We start from the raw sequence: 13,858 nt of genomic DNA, 5'->3' as shown, positions 1-13,858 counted from the left end.
ATAAAGAAGATGGGCTCCTGAGAGGCATGGGTATGCATGCTCTGGCTGGCAAGAGGTATGTTAGGGCGGCAGAAAATGCTCTGTCCATCTTTGAAATGGGGGTGAATGTATAAAATGAATCATGGTCTATGATCATCATCCAGGACAGCAGCTGGAATTTGGTAGGCCTGTGGCTCAGGACTGGGGAAGAGAATTGCATCCACTGGAGAAAGAAAGCACTTCATCACTAGTTTCCATCCATTTCCAACCAGGGTATGAAGGGGTGGAGGGTGGGGAAGGTTCAAGACAGGACTGACCAGGAGCCAGAAGGACTTGTTGGAAGGTTCCCCCATCAAGAGAGATCACATCAACAGGGGAATTTTAGCAATCAATTGCAGAGTGGGAAAATTGTGCCTAGGGCAGCACATGGAGTAAGACTATGGTTAATGAATAAGAAGTACATATAAATACTGACAGTACAACTGAAATTAACCAGGCAATGACCATGAGGAGGACCCTGCATCAGAAACATGGGCATTAGTATCCACAGACTCCTCCAGGCATGAGGATCGAGAACCTACTCAGAGATCTCCACTTCACAGAGGGGTAGAGCAAGACCCTTATCTCCAGGGTACCAAGGCTCAGACCCCCCCCACTGATGCTGCTATTAGGGAAAGCCTTTTCCTTTAAAATGTTTTCTTTTTATTACACTTGTTTTAATGCACCTTAGAACATTCTCTTGCCATGGTATTATAGACATATGTAAACATATATGGCAAATATAGAGTAAGAAGCAAAGATCCTTGAGTTTCGGACCCTCTTCCTGTACTATCAGCAACCTATGGTGGGCACTACAGGGACACCAGTGGGACTTTGGCCTGGTTTCTGATGAATTCCAGATGTGTGGTGAGATGCCTGCCTCCAAGCCTAGTATGGACAAATGAAAAATACCCGGGAAGCTCTGGGCTTGGAGGCAGATGGTCAGGGCTAGCCACCCAGTGCTACTACTTCGTGACTCCTGGTCAACTGGTGGGCACTTAGGACTTTAGGACTGACTCCACCCATCCCACTTAAAACGAATACACACCATGGTGGGGACTGTCTGGGTTTTTCAACTCTCCCACAAACAAATACAACACCCACATCACATGCATTCACCACAAACCTACAAAGCACATAGATACCACACATATACATGTCACACACAGACGTACACCATGCATGCCACATATACACCCTGTACACTACACACCCTGCACAACACACACCCTGCCTAACATAGATACACACACTCAGGCATACCACCCACACAAATATCTTAAGCAAATGAACATTTCCACTCAGTCTCCCTATGCATGGAGTAAAGTGTCTCCACACCATGAGAGGGCATTTCCTTGGTATTAGGGTGTTTAAAACTCCCTGCAGCTTCAGGGCCCTAAGCGACTGTCAGAAGTAGTGGGTGGGGCAATGATGTCAAGACAATTAAGTAGCCTTCCCTCCTGCACCCTCATGGAGCCCAAAGCCATATGGACTCCTGGTCCCCCAGACCACCAGCCCCCTGCTCACCACCACCCAGCACCACCAGCCTAGCGCCAGCCCTATGTTGCTATGGGCACCAGTCTGCGGCATCCCAGGCAGAGCCCCGCCTCTCCAGCTCTCCACGTGCTGGCTTTGTCAGGGCTCAGTCTATGCAGCTGTGGCCAGCAGAAGACAAGGGCGCTGCCAGGGAGGCAGGACCCCAGCTCAGGTTGATCAGAGTCTGGAAGCACAGTTCAGCCCTTGACATCCCTGAAGAGATCCGTCAGCTTCCTGCCTTCTGGGACCCAGAGGAGCTCCTCCGGAAGCTGTGCCTCTGAAAGCATGCCATCCTACAAGGTTGCCTGGTCGGAGCAGAGGGAGCCATGAACTCCTCTTGTTTGTTTTAAAATGTCTTTCATCTCCAAGGGAAGTCGGTGAGTACCTTGGATCTCAGGTGGCTTTGAGACACCGTGGGGTAGGGGTGGGGGCTGATTCTCCTGCTGCTGGTTTCCAGGGGGCGGAGCTGGCAGGACCGTTCCTGAGGAGGAGGACAGAGGCTGTGTGGTGTGAAATTTGAAGAGGGATTTAATCAGCCCTCTGCCCTCTCCTGAGTGAGGCTGTTAGGAGGCCTCTGTGGCTGTCAGTTGTGGCTCTGGGGTCCCTGGCTCTCAACCAGAATTATCTAGGCGTTTATTGAACAATCTCTATGGGGTTTTGATGAGATTTCCCCACCATTGCCACACTCTTTCAATTTTATTTCCAAATGAACAGAAAAAAAAAGTGCATTTAAATAATATATTTCCGTGATAATGGGACCCCATGTTAGAGGCCAAGGGTCTTTTTATTTTTTTCAGCATCTCCCTGAAAGTCACCTCTAATAAAAGGAAAAACGAACCAGGAGAAAAAGGGTCTTTGGCTTTATGCAGTGAAATTAGAGGTTCATTTAAAGAAACTGGCTCCTTAGATGGGGGGAGGGGGCTTTATAGAAGGACCATATGGTGTGGTCTGCTGTACTTTCCGCTGAAGGCCCCTGGGCACACCCGGGCTTTTTGGCTCGTTCTCTCTCTCTCTCTCTCTCTCTCTCTCTCTCTCTCTCTCTCCCTCTCCTTTCCTTCCTCCCTTTCTTTTTCTTTTTTTTTTCTTTTTCATTTTTTGAGGCATAAACAGTCTCATGTAGCCCAGACGGGCCTCAAACTTACTCTATAGCTGAGGCTAGCTAGTCTTGAACTCTCAGTCTTCCATCTCCCAAATGCTGGGATTACAGGTGTGAACCACCACACCAGGCTCACCTGTATGTTTCTTATGTTCTATATTGATCTACAAATTATGGCAAGCTGAAAGTTGTCATATTCCAGAATGGCTGAGGACATAGGCATCATTGCCTGAAATTAGCCTTGTGAAAAGAATACGTGTTTATCTGTGTGCATGGAGATGGGATTCAATTTAGTAAACTATGAAGGCGTGAACAGCCCTAGGTCTCAGCGAGATTGTCACTGAACTATTCCTTATACAGAGAAGTCAAGCGGCTCAGCAGTAGGGAACCCTGCTGTTTTTGGCCACAGTCTATGGCTCTTCCTTTCCTGGTCTGTGCTGGGGCAGGGGGTGGTTCATTAAAGGACAGCTGGCTTTAGTGAAAGCCAGGGCCCTGGTCTTGTTTATCAAGAGCCTGTGACTGGCGCCCAATCCATCTGCTCCAGGGTTGGGCTGGGTCCCAGGGGTACTGCCTCATCTTCAGGCCTCAGGCCTTAGACACTGTTGAGCAGAGCTTGGGCTGGGGCCAGAGGCCTCAGTTTCCTTATCTGTGAAGTGAAGGCTTATCTCTGGGTTCTTGGTGAGATTCTTGGATGACCCTAGGCTTCTTAGACTGCTGTGGGTCTGGCATTACTTCAGGTCCCTGGAGACTGGGTTATACATGTCCTAGGGGACAGAGTAGAACACATTCATCTGCCACTATGGAGCACATGCCACTGATGGGCTGGTGCCCAGAAGAAGACAGGTGTGGGTAGAAATCTGACATTTGACTCAGTTTTCTCAGTTGAAAATGGGGCCATATGTTACCTACTAGCAACTTTCTGTAGGGTAGGAGAGACAACGGTGCATTTGTGCTCTGAGTGCCTGGCAGCTGGGACTGATAAGCACTTCCTACCCCCAGGCTTGGTGGGGGCGGGGGCATGCATATCTGTGTCTCTTTCCCAAGTTAGTGGGTGCAGTGCCATTTCAGCCTGGCAGCTTCAGGCCCTTGTCAGGGCACCCACAATGTCTAATGGAGGGAGGCTTTATGGGGACCATCAGAGATAGAATAGCCTGGGCTGGGGAATCAACTTAGCATTCCCAGGTCACTGTGTGTGTAGGGCCATGAGGGGTGCATCTAAGGCCCTGTGTGTGTCTGCATGGCCACTGGTTCCATTAAATATAAGATGCTTATGTTTAGAGATGTGTTCAGGAAGAAGAAAGAGAATGATGCTATACTGTCCAGACCAGCATCTTCCCCTGGGGGTGTCTGTCAAATACCTGTGTGCATTAATGAAGACGTAACCAGCCACCCTCCCCCAGCTGCTAAGGAGTTCAAGCTGTCCTCAAACCTGCTATATAGCCAATGATAACTTTGAACTCCTAATCCTCCTACCTCTATCTCCCAAGTGTTGGGATTACATGTGTGAACCACTACACTGAGTTTATGCAGTGCTGGGGAATCAAACCCAGGGCTTTAAACATGTTAGACAGTCTAAGTTATATCCCCAGTACAGCTGAGGAACTCTTAATGGCCCTGTGGCCAAGGAGCTCTGTGCTATTCCAGGGATTCAACTAACCAATTGCTGACTAGATACACAATATACTAATCGAATCCTTCTTTCCTCTCTCCCTCTCTCCTTCCCTCCCTCTTGCCTTTCATCCCTTTCTCCATCCTTCTGGATAACTCCCACAGAGCCACTGTGGGCATCTTTAGCTCCCTGCCTCCAAGTTCAGCATCATGCTTATAAAGGAAACCTTCCAAGCACACATGTGCTGTTGAATTCTGAGTAATCTTTGCTTAATGAGGAGTTGAAGCTAAGGACTGAACAGTAAAGGGCGGGTCCAAGTGGTGGTTAAAATAACCATTTGCCAGATTTGATGTCTCAATTGGACACCAAGAGTAGAGGCAGGCCCCAGCATCTCTCAGGCTTTGGCAAGTTCCTGGCTGCTGCCATGCAGCTGCCCCTGAACAATGCTGGAATTATGGTCTATTCAGGGCCTGATAGAGGGGAGGCGTGGCCACCCCTTTAATGCCTTAGTTTTTATGGATCACTCTCTATTTACACATCAATAATTTTTTAACAGTGTAAAGAGAAAAAAAATGCGCCAGCCATAGTCCTTGCATGAAAGGTGGACACATCAGAGCTTTTTGTTGTAGAATGGAGGAAACAATTGCTTCTACTTCATGCTCAAATGTTGTCTGAGTGACTGCCAGAGCCACCCTGTAATTACGCCCCCTGTCTGGGAAGCTCTCAAAATGCCACTTCACTGAGCTGGCATTGCCTCCTTAGTTCAGTGCTCCTTGGGCTAAGACTAAACTGTCAGATATTTTAAAAGCCATTCTTTTTTGTTTAAACTCAAGAAGTAAAGAGACTGATTAATCAGCGAGTTCCTGCTTGCATTTTGCATGTATGACCTAGTGTCCTGTGTTGAAGGACTCATCCAAGGTCAATGAGCTTGGCTGACTTTGCACACAGACCTCACAGGTTCCGGTACCCTCCTGCCACATGATCAGAAGGGAAGGCAATTGAAGGTAAAATTAGTGTCAAAGTTTAGGAAATGTTGTTCATCCCTGACCTGAATACCATTTCAGTATAATGCAACCTAGAAAACTTTTTGCAATAAAATTTGTTTTCAAAAAGCAAGCTTACACTCAGCATCCCTTCCTTCTTGGTTTCCTGACCACATTTTTCCTTAGAGAGATTTAGGGTAGCTAAGTGGAAATTAAAATTTCCATACATAAACAGACATGGAGACAGCTGGTTCTCATTGTGCAAGAGGTCTAGGCTTGGGATGAGCAACAAGTTTTGTGCCTTTATTTTTAAACAGATTGGCTTTTCTCCTGATTACAAATAGTGTAAATGCTCTTTGTAAAAATGTATGTGTTATTGAAGAGCATTGAGAAGAAAGCAGACATTCCCGTAAGCTCATCATCCCAGCACAGGCACTTGAGCAGTCCTCTGCAAACTTTTAACTCCCTGTCATTCAGAGGAACACTTAGTAGGATTTGTCATGGGGCCTAGCAGCTGACTAAGATGCCCCCTTGGGAGTTGGGGAGATAGTTAAGTCTGTAAAGTACTTGCCTTGCAAGTACAAGGACCTGAGTGTGATCCCCAGAACTCACATTGAAAAAAAAAAGCTGTACATGGTCTTGTGTGGTTGCACATGTTTGATCTCAGCACTAAAGTGGTAGAGGCAGGTGGATCTCTTTGAATGTAAGTCTAGTCTGGTCTACACAACAGTCCAGCCAGGACTACTAGTGAGACAGTGAGACCCTGCCTCAAAGAATATTTTTTAAAAAGCTGTACATGGACTGGGGAGATGGCTCAGTTAGCAGAGTGCCTGCTGTACAAGCATAAGGACTTGAGTTTGGATCCCTAAAACTTGTGTAAAAGTAGAGTGAAACAGCTGTGTCTGTAACTCTAGTGCTGGGGCCTGGAGCTCTCTGGCCAGTCAGCATAGCCAAAATGATGAGGTCTAGGTTCAGTGAGCAACTGTCTCTGGAAAAATAAGGGGGCAAGTGATTGAGGAAGATACCTGATGTTGACCTCTGGCTTCCCCAGGCATGTATAAATGCGCACTTGCATGCACATGTTTACATATCCATATGAACATGTACACACACAATTGGACGTGGTGTCACATGCTTATAATCCCAGGGATGGGGAGGTGGATCTCTGGCCACCTAGCCTACTTGTCAAATTTCAAGCCAGTGAGAGACCCCGTGTCAAAAAAAGAAAAGGAATATGGAGCCTAAAGAATTACATTCAAGCTTAACCTCTGGCCTCCGCATACACATGCACACATGTGCACGCACACATACACGACCATTATATATACAGGTACACACATGTGCCCCCTGTCTAAGCCTGTTTGGAGTAATAGGAAGGTCTCCACCCTTCTGCCTTGCTGGTCTGGTGTTTTCTTGTCCTGATGGAAACATGAGACTCACTTGAACATTTTGTCCAATACTTGGAATCTGAAGGGTTCCAGGAAGAATTTGGGACATGTGGCTCTCAGTTCTCCCAAATAGGTAGGTGACTGGAAAAGCAGCCAGGCTCTGTGCACCTTGCCCCTATGGCTAGAGTGACTGACTGTGACTCCAACAAACAGAAGGGGGTTGTAGGGTTGGGGGATGGCTCAGTGGGTAAGTGCTCACTGTGGGGTTCTGAATTCAGATCCATATTATCCACATAAAAGCCAGCTGCAGTGACACATATCTGTAACCTCAGTGCTGGGGGAAATGAGACAGGTGGATCCTTAGCACTCACTGGCCAGCCAGTCTAGCTGAATTGGTGAGCTCCAGATACAATGAGAGACACTGTCTCAAAAAAAAAAAATAAGTGGAGGCTGGCAAGCTGACTCAGGGGTTCAGTCTGGAGAATGATCTATGACAACCATACTTTTGATTTTGAATGAGTGAGTTTATTAAGTATTTAACAAGCCAAAGGGGAAAAAAGGAAGAAATGCACAGAAAGAAGAAAGAAAAGGAAGAAAGTATTATCAAATTAGGTGTTCAAAACACCCAGCAGTAATCAACTGGGGAAGCACCAGTAAGGCGATCAGCTGGAGTTCCCTATAGAGACAGAGTTCCCAGCAGAGCACTGTATCCCCTCTGGTGAGGTTTTCAAGTAAAAGAACAGAGAAGGAGAGGGAGAGGGAGAGGGAGAGAGGGAGAGAGGGCAGAGAGAGAGAGAGAGAGAGAGAGAGAGAATGATTCATTCTCTGGTGCTTATAACATCCAGCAGCAGAAACTGACTGGGGGAAGTTGAGGCAGTCAGCTGGAGTTCCTGGTTGAGCTTTCTCTTCATGGATGAGCTTCCCATGACTGAAGTTCTGGCTTCTCTTTCCCACTGTAGGCACTTTCATATCATTGAATAAATAGTAACCTCTGTTGGGGGTAGTTTACTTTCTAGCTGTTCTTAAGGACATGATTCTTTTTTGTTTTGTTAAGGACATGATTCTTTTAAAAAATATATTTTGGGGGCTGGAAAGATGGCTCAGCGGTTAAGAGCACTGGCTGCTCTTGCAGAGACCCCGAGTTCAGGGACAAAAGGACACTGGGGGCCTTAGTTCTGTTTTCTCTTCCCTGCTACTTTTGTCTTTCACCTACTCCAAACCCTCTTCTTTCAGATTTTCATCTCTAGCCTGCCATTGTGTGGTTCACCTTGACTTTCTTTGGCTGATTCTGTATTCCTGGTGGGCCTGGTCCCATGTCCCAGTCCTGATGGGATTCCAAACTGCCAGCCTCCAGGTTTAGGATGTGCAGTACAACTGTATTGCATTGGTTGTTAGGTGCTGTCCTTCCTGGCTTGAGCTGGAAGCATCTGGATGACCCAAGGCTGCCTCCTCAGGGAACCTGGCCTTTCAGGGAGTGAAGCAAACTCTTCCAGGCCAGGCATTGACAACAGAGCAATGACGATTCAGACAAGGGTTAAGATTCTTTGGGCATTTGCCATGGGCCAGACCTCATTCCTCACAATATGTCCAACACATGTATTGTGTCCTCTCCATTTTATGGAAGAAGAATTGAGACTCTGAGAAGTTCTATATCCTGCCAAGACTACACCTCTTAGCCCTTGGCGATCCTGACCACCCTGGCCTGTCACTCCTGTGTGCAGCAGCTTTGCACCTCCCAATAGTGCTCAGTAAGTTCAGAAGGAAACACGAGGATGAGCTCTGTATTACCTCAGTCTCACCTTTAGAAGGGGATGGGCCAGTGTGTCCTGAGCTGGATCTCTAGGGGGACATACACCATGGCCCTCTCTGACTACACATCAAGGGGACAAACAGGTACTGTCTCTCAGTGTTTTCCAGTCTTCTAGGTCAAAAGATAGAACACCTGGGAGGTAAACAGAGGGCATCTTACAGCCCAGTACCCCTCCATACATGCAAAACCTGAGCACACTTGGAGGAGCACATGTCCACCTCAGGCAAGACCCCATTTCCAGCTGGGGTAGACATCATTTGGGAACTCATGGAGCAACTCCCCAGTTATAATAACATTCTGTGGAAATGTTCAGGGGAGTCACTATGGGTTGCCATTAATAGGTCCCTTTGCTGATTGATTGATGAAGCTGTAGCTTTTTTTTTCTTTTTGGTCCCATAGTTACATCATATTTTCCCCCACGAGGTACTGCCACAGGTGCCTGCAGGGTGGCTGTTCATGGGACCCTGTCATACCCCATAGTGGCTACATGGTTGCCTGTACCTGACAAAGAGGCTGAAGGCCCAAAGAAATTGCTTTTTTTTTAAAAAAAAAAATAAGAGTTTATGGGTTGGGGAGATAGCTCAGTGGGTAAAATTCTCGCCTTGCAAATACGAGGACCTGAGCTTGAATCCCAGAACCCACGTAAAAAAGCGGGATGCACTGTGTGTACTTATAATCTCAGCACTGGGGAGACAGAGACAGGCAGATCCCTGGGGCCCACTGGTCAGCCAGCCTCGCTTTTACTTGGCAAGATTCAGATCAGCTAGCAACACTATCTAAAAAAAAAAAAAAAAAAAAAAGAAAAGAAAAGAAAAAGAAAGAAAAAGACGGATGGGGGCTAAAGAGATGGCTCAGTGATTAAGATCACTGGCTGGCTGGTGTTAGCCAACACCCACATGGTGGCTAACAACTATCCCTAAACTCCAGTTTCAGGAAACCCAACACCCTTTGCTGCCTCTGAGGGCATTGCATGGCATTGGTGCCCTTATATACATACAGGCAAAACACTCAGACACCCTAAATAAATAAATATGATGAATGACCCCTGATGAATGACATGTGAGGTTGTCCTTTGGCCTCAACACACAAGTGCATACAGATGTATGTATACCCACACATGCATGTGCATCAACATGTGCACATATACATATGCACACAAAAATAACTAAGTAAAATAAGAGTTTAGGAGATTGAGGAGATAGCACAGTCAGTAAAGTGCTTGCTGTCCAAGCGTAGAATCTGAATTTTATCCCCAGTACCCACACAAAAAGCCCAGCATAGAGTGATACGTACTTGTAATCCCAACAGTGGTGAGGACGAGACAGAAGGATCTTTGGGGCTCACTGACCAGCCACTCTAGCCAAATTGAAGAGCTCCAGGTTCAGTGAGAGAACTTGTCTCAAAAATAAAAATAAGCTGGAGGGACTGGCAAGATGGCTTAGTGGTTAAGAGCACTGACTGCTATTACAGAGGACCTAGATTTGGTTCCCAGGACCCACATGGCAGCTGACAACTGTCCATAACTCCAGCTCCAGGGAATCTAATATGCTTTTCGCACCTTTGCAGGCATTACGTGCTTGAGGTGCAACTTACATATATGCACACAAAACACTGGTACACATAAAATAAAAGTAAATTTAAAAAAATAAGTGGAGAACAGTTGAGGAAAACACCTAGTGTTGACTTTTGGCTTCTGCATTCACATACACAGGCCCTGTGGGGGAGAACAGTTGAGGAAAACACCTAGTGTTGACTTTTGGCTTCTGCATTCACATACACAGGCCCTGTGGGGGCAGTCCTTGTGGGCCAGGTCACCAGGGCCTGTCTAGGTCACTGGGGTCACCTTGAGACTATCTGTCTTTAGTGGAATCTGCATTTTGTAGCCTTCTGTGGCCATTTCTCTGTTACACCCATCAAGGTTTGAAGACTGCATGGGACCTCAGGGCCTGTCTGGCCTGGGCCACCCAGCCCCTGATGAGTCCCTCTCCCTGCAGCCAACAGTGGTCTCAGGTCTGCTCAGAGGAACTCACTGAGTCAGATGAAGGAGGGTGGTTGCAGTGGTTTCTTGGCCAGGGAACTCAGGGACCTGCCCAGCAGCTTGTTAAATTTGAACCCGACCCTGGCTACTGCCGCATAGCCAGGAGCCCAGTCTGGCTATGGCTAAGGATTACATTTTTTAAGTTATTCCCACCACCAGCAGATGAGGCCCCTCAGAACCAGCAAACCAAACTCCTCTCACATTGCGTCATTGCTACGGAAATGCTCATACGCCATCCTTTTGTGACCCATATTGCAAAAATTAGAAAAAGGAAGTTGTGTTTTGCTCTCACATGAAGTTCAGCCCTGAGGAAGATATGCGCTGGTCTTGGGAGAACACTGAGTGGGATTGGCCCCTGGGGTCTTCGCTGAGCCTCAAGATTCTGTCTGGTACTGTGAGGGGGAACCTTGGAGGGGGTATTGGGAGGGTGCTAGAAGCCAAGCAGGAGCCATTCATGAGCAACGGCTATTTTCAAGGCAGGAAGCTGCCGTAGGGTGCTGGTGGCGTCTTGTTTTGTTGTCTTTCTGTGGTTTCCTCTGGTGTTGGTAAAAAGACAGAATTGTTCAGGCATTGAATGGAGAATATGAGAAGCCTTTGTAAACTACAGAGTGCTGGATAGTGGGGGACACAACTCAGACTTATGAGATGGATAGTCTGTCTGTGACTCCTGTGCCCCCTGGGAATCCCAGGAGGGCACTGGTCCAAGGCTGACCCCCATGTAGTAGTGGGGACACTCTACTCAGAGTGTCTCAGCCAGTTGGGACTACAGGACAGTGTAGGTCATTCTCTGTCTGAGCTGAGGAGGTGATCCCAAGTATGTCTTTAGGGGATAGGGCTTCCCTCTACAGTTCAGATATTAACAAGTGGGCCCGTCTAGTAGGGTGCTGCTAGGAAAGAGAGTTGAGCCCACCAAGGACTCCTCCAGACCCCTGGGTTGGGCCTGGACAGCTCTAGGCAGTGGTGAGGCCACCTTAGGAGACTGGCAGCCCAAGGGCAGGGTCACAGCCACAGAGGTAGAACAATCTGATGCCACCATGATGCTGTACACTGTGCAAAGGGGACACTGAGGCTTGAGGAGCAGGGCTCTGGGACCTGTGGGGTGTGCAAGGTGGGAGTCACTATCATTGTGGATGACTAGCCTGTTTCTATTTTTTCTGGGGTTGGTGAGTGCTGTAGAGGATGAACAACTATAGGGAGACAGGGAGGGGACCCTGATGGAGAAGAAAGCCAGACACAGGGTAATAGACAGAGAGCCACAGCACTGTGATTTTGGGCAGCTGCTCAGACTCTGCCTCAATTTCTGTCTGGAAAGTGGGATCTGAGTGATGTCAGGTACACTGAGGTTCAAAGTTAATACAGCTCTTTCCTAGTTTAGCTTGGTCCTCCTTAACACCCAGAGTGGTTATTGCCTGCCGATGTGTGTGTGGTGGTAGTGGTGATGGTGGTGTGTGTGTGTTTGTGTGTGTGTATCTGCCCTCTCACATGTGCGCTTGCTTACTTGTATCCATGCATGTGGAGGCCAGAGGACAATGTGAAGTGTTACTCCTTAGGAGCTGTTGAGAACACTGATGCAAGGTCATGCCTACCTTGTTGTTTTTGAGACAGAGCCTGGAGCTTACCAAGTAGGCTAGGCTGGCAGGCCAGCAAGTCCCAGAATCTGTTGCCACCTCAACAGCACTGGAATTATAAGCCCATGCAATTGCACCCAGATTTAAAAATATGTATATATATATTTTTTATGTGTATGTGTGTATTGTTTTGCATGTATGTGAGTACACCTGTGTCGTGCAATGCTGCAGAGGTCAGAAGAGGCATCGGATTCCCCTGGAACTGGAGTTAAGGACGGTTCATTCATAGCCGTCATGTGGATGTTGGGAATCGAACCCGGGTCCTCTGCAAGAGCAGTCAGTGCTCTTAACTGCTAAGCTATCTCTCCAGCCCCTGAACCCAGATTTTTTAAAAACCTTCATTCTAAGGATCTAATTAAGATCCTTAGAGCAAACAGTTTACCAACTGATGTATCTCCCAGCCCCTGTTTTAGTGAGAGGAAACAGTCATAGAATAATCTGCCAGCTTGCTCTAGGCCCCAAGCCTGGGAGTGAACTGGTCTTCTTACAAACTTAGCAGATAGGAAGCCCAAGAGGGGCACACATTCAAGGCTGACTCCTATGCAACATTGATCCCACTCAAGGTGTCTCAGGCAGGGGGATCACAGCTTTGGATCCTCTTGAGGCAACTTGTAGTGGCCTGGGTGCTGGGTTGGGGCCAGCTTCAGCAAGGAAGGGAGGAAGTGGTTTGTCTCAACTGGTCTGTTGCAGGATGCAGGAGGCCTGATTCTACCCCTAGGGGTAGGGGTGGAGGCTGACCTCTGTATCTAGAAGGATCAACATTTTCTAGTGTGCAGAGGGCCCCAGAGCCACAATGGACTCTGCATACAGAGGTCAGAAGTGTACTGTGAGATTAGAGCTGAAATGGGCTTGTCCTGAGAGGACCTACCACTGAATGAAAAGCCAGGGACATGCCTGGCCCTGATGCCCTGTGATGAGTGGAAGCCCCATGGGCTAACTTGGGTATCTTGGGTGCATGTTCCTGGAGTTCCCACTGCACTTTCTTGTGGGCACCAGGTAGGCCAGTTGTGATCCCCATTTACAGATACAGAAACTGAGGCAAGGGAGCCCAATCAACATTGGGCAAGCATAAAACTCAGATAATGCTAGGTTTCTGGAATGTTCTGGTGGCTACAGGAGGCTTGGAGATTTATGTGTGCTGAAAACAATAAACAAGGACAGAAGAAAGCACAGAGCTGGTTGCTGCAGTGACAGCCTGTCTCTGCCTGTCTCTGGGCAGAGTGACTGACAAGGGCAGGAGCCAAGCCAGCCCAGGAAGGAAACCAGAGATGAGAGGGCCCTTCATTCATTGTTGCTGTTTCTGGGTGCAGGATCTTCTGTGCTGCAGATACTTGTGGGTCCTGGAAGGTGGGTGAGGGGGTTAGACATGACAGGTTTGCGCTGGCAGGGAGGAATGAGGTGGGACAGACCCTGTGTAAGATAGGGACAGAGACATGATGGGCTTGGACCTGGTACCTCCAACCTGTGGACATTTGGCTACCCTGGGGCCTCTTCTTTCCTTGGGTGCCCTGACTCAGCTGCTAGGACATCCTCTTACATGGCCTTTTTTTTTTGTCTTTTTTTGGGAGACAGGGTCTCCCTGTAGCCACAGCTGGCCTGGAACTCATTATGTGGATCAAGCTGGCCTCCATCTCACAGAGATCCTCCTGCCTCTGCCTCCTGAGTGTTGAGATTAAAGGCTTGTGCCACCATACCTGGCTCCATTACTGTCTTAGTTTGTTCTCTATTGCTGTGACAAAACACTCTGACCAG

The 13,858-nt window shown here is 47.9% G+C and overlaps 1 protein-coding gene across 3 annotated transcripts in view; it reads left to right on the top strand.

Annotated features, from left to right (window-relative positions):
- Positions 1-1,629: 1,629 nt before the first annotated feature.
- Fgd3 (FYVE, RhoGEF and PH domain containing 3) overlaps positions 1,630-13,858 on the top strand; it is a 67,780-nt gene continuing 55,551 nt past the window's right edge. The window contains exon 1 of one of the 3 annotated variants that reach the window (XM_029556017.1): positions 1,630-1,931. The gene's annotated coding sequence lies outside the window, so the exon portion shown is untranslated. Of the gene's footprint in view, positions 1,932-10,775; positions 10,868-13,858 lie in introns of those variants that run through there. The other 2 variants (XM_008852841.2, XM_008852849.1) reach the window with 2 other exon arrangements.

The sequence above is a fragment of the Nannospalax galili genome, unplaced genomic scaffold, assembly GCF_000622305.1.
Source record: "Nannospalax galili isolate Female #2095 unplaced genomic scaffold, S.galili_v1.0 scaffold1532, whole genome shotgun sequence".
Classification (NCBI taxonomy): domain Eukaryota; kingdom Metazoa; phylum Chordata; class Mammalia; order Rodentia; family Spalacidae; genus Nannospalax; species Nannospalax galili.
Note: the sequence above shows the minus strand (reverse complement) of the source record. Positions and strands in the feature narration are given on the sequence as shown.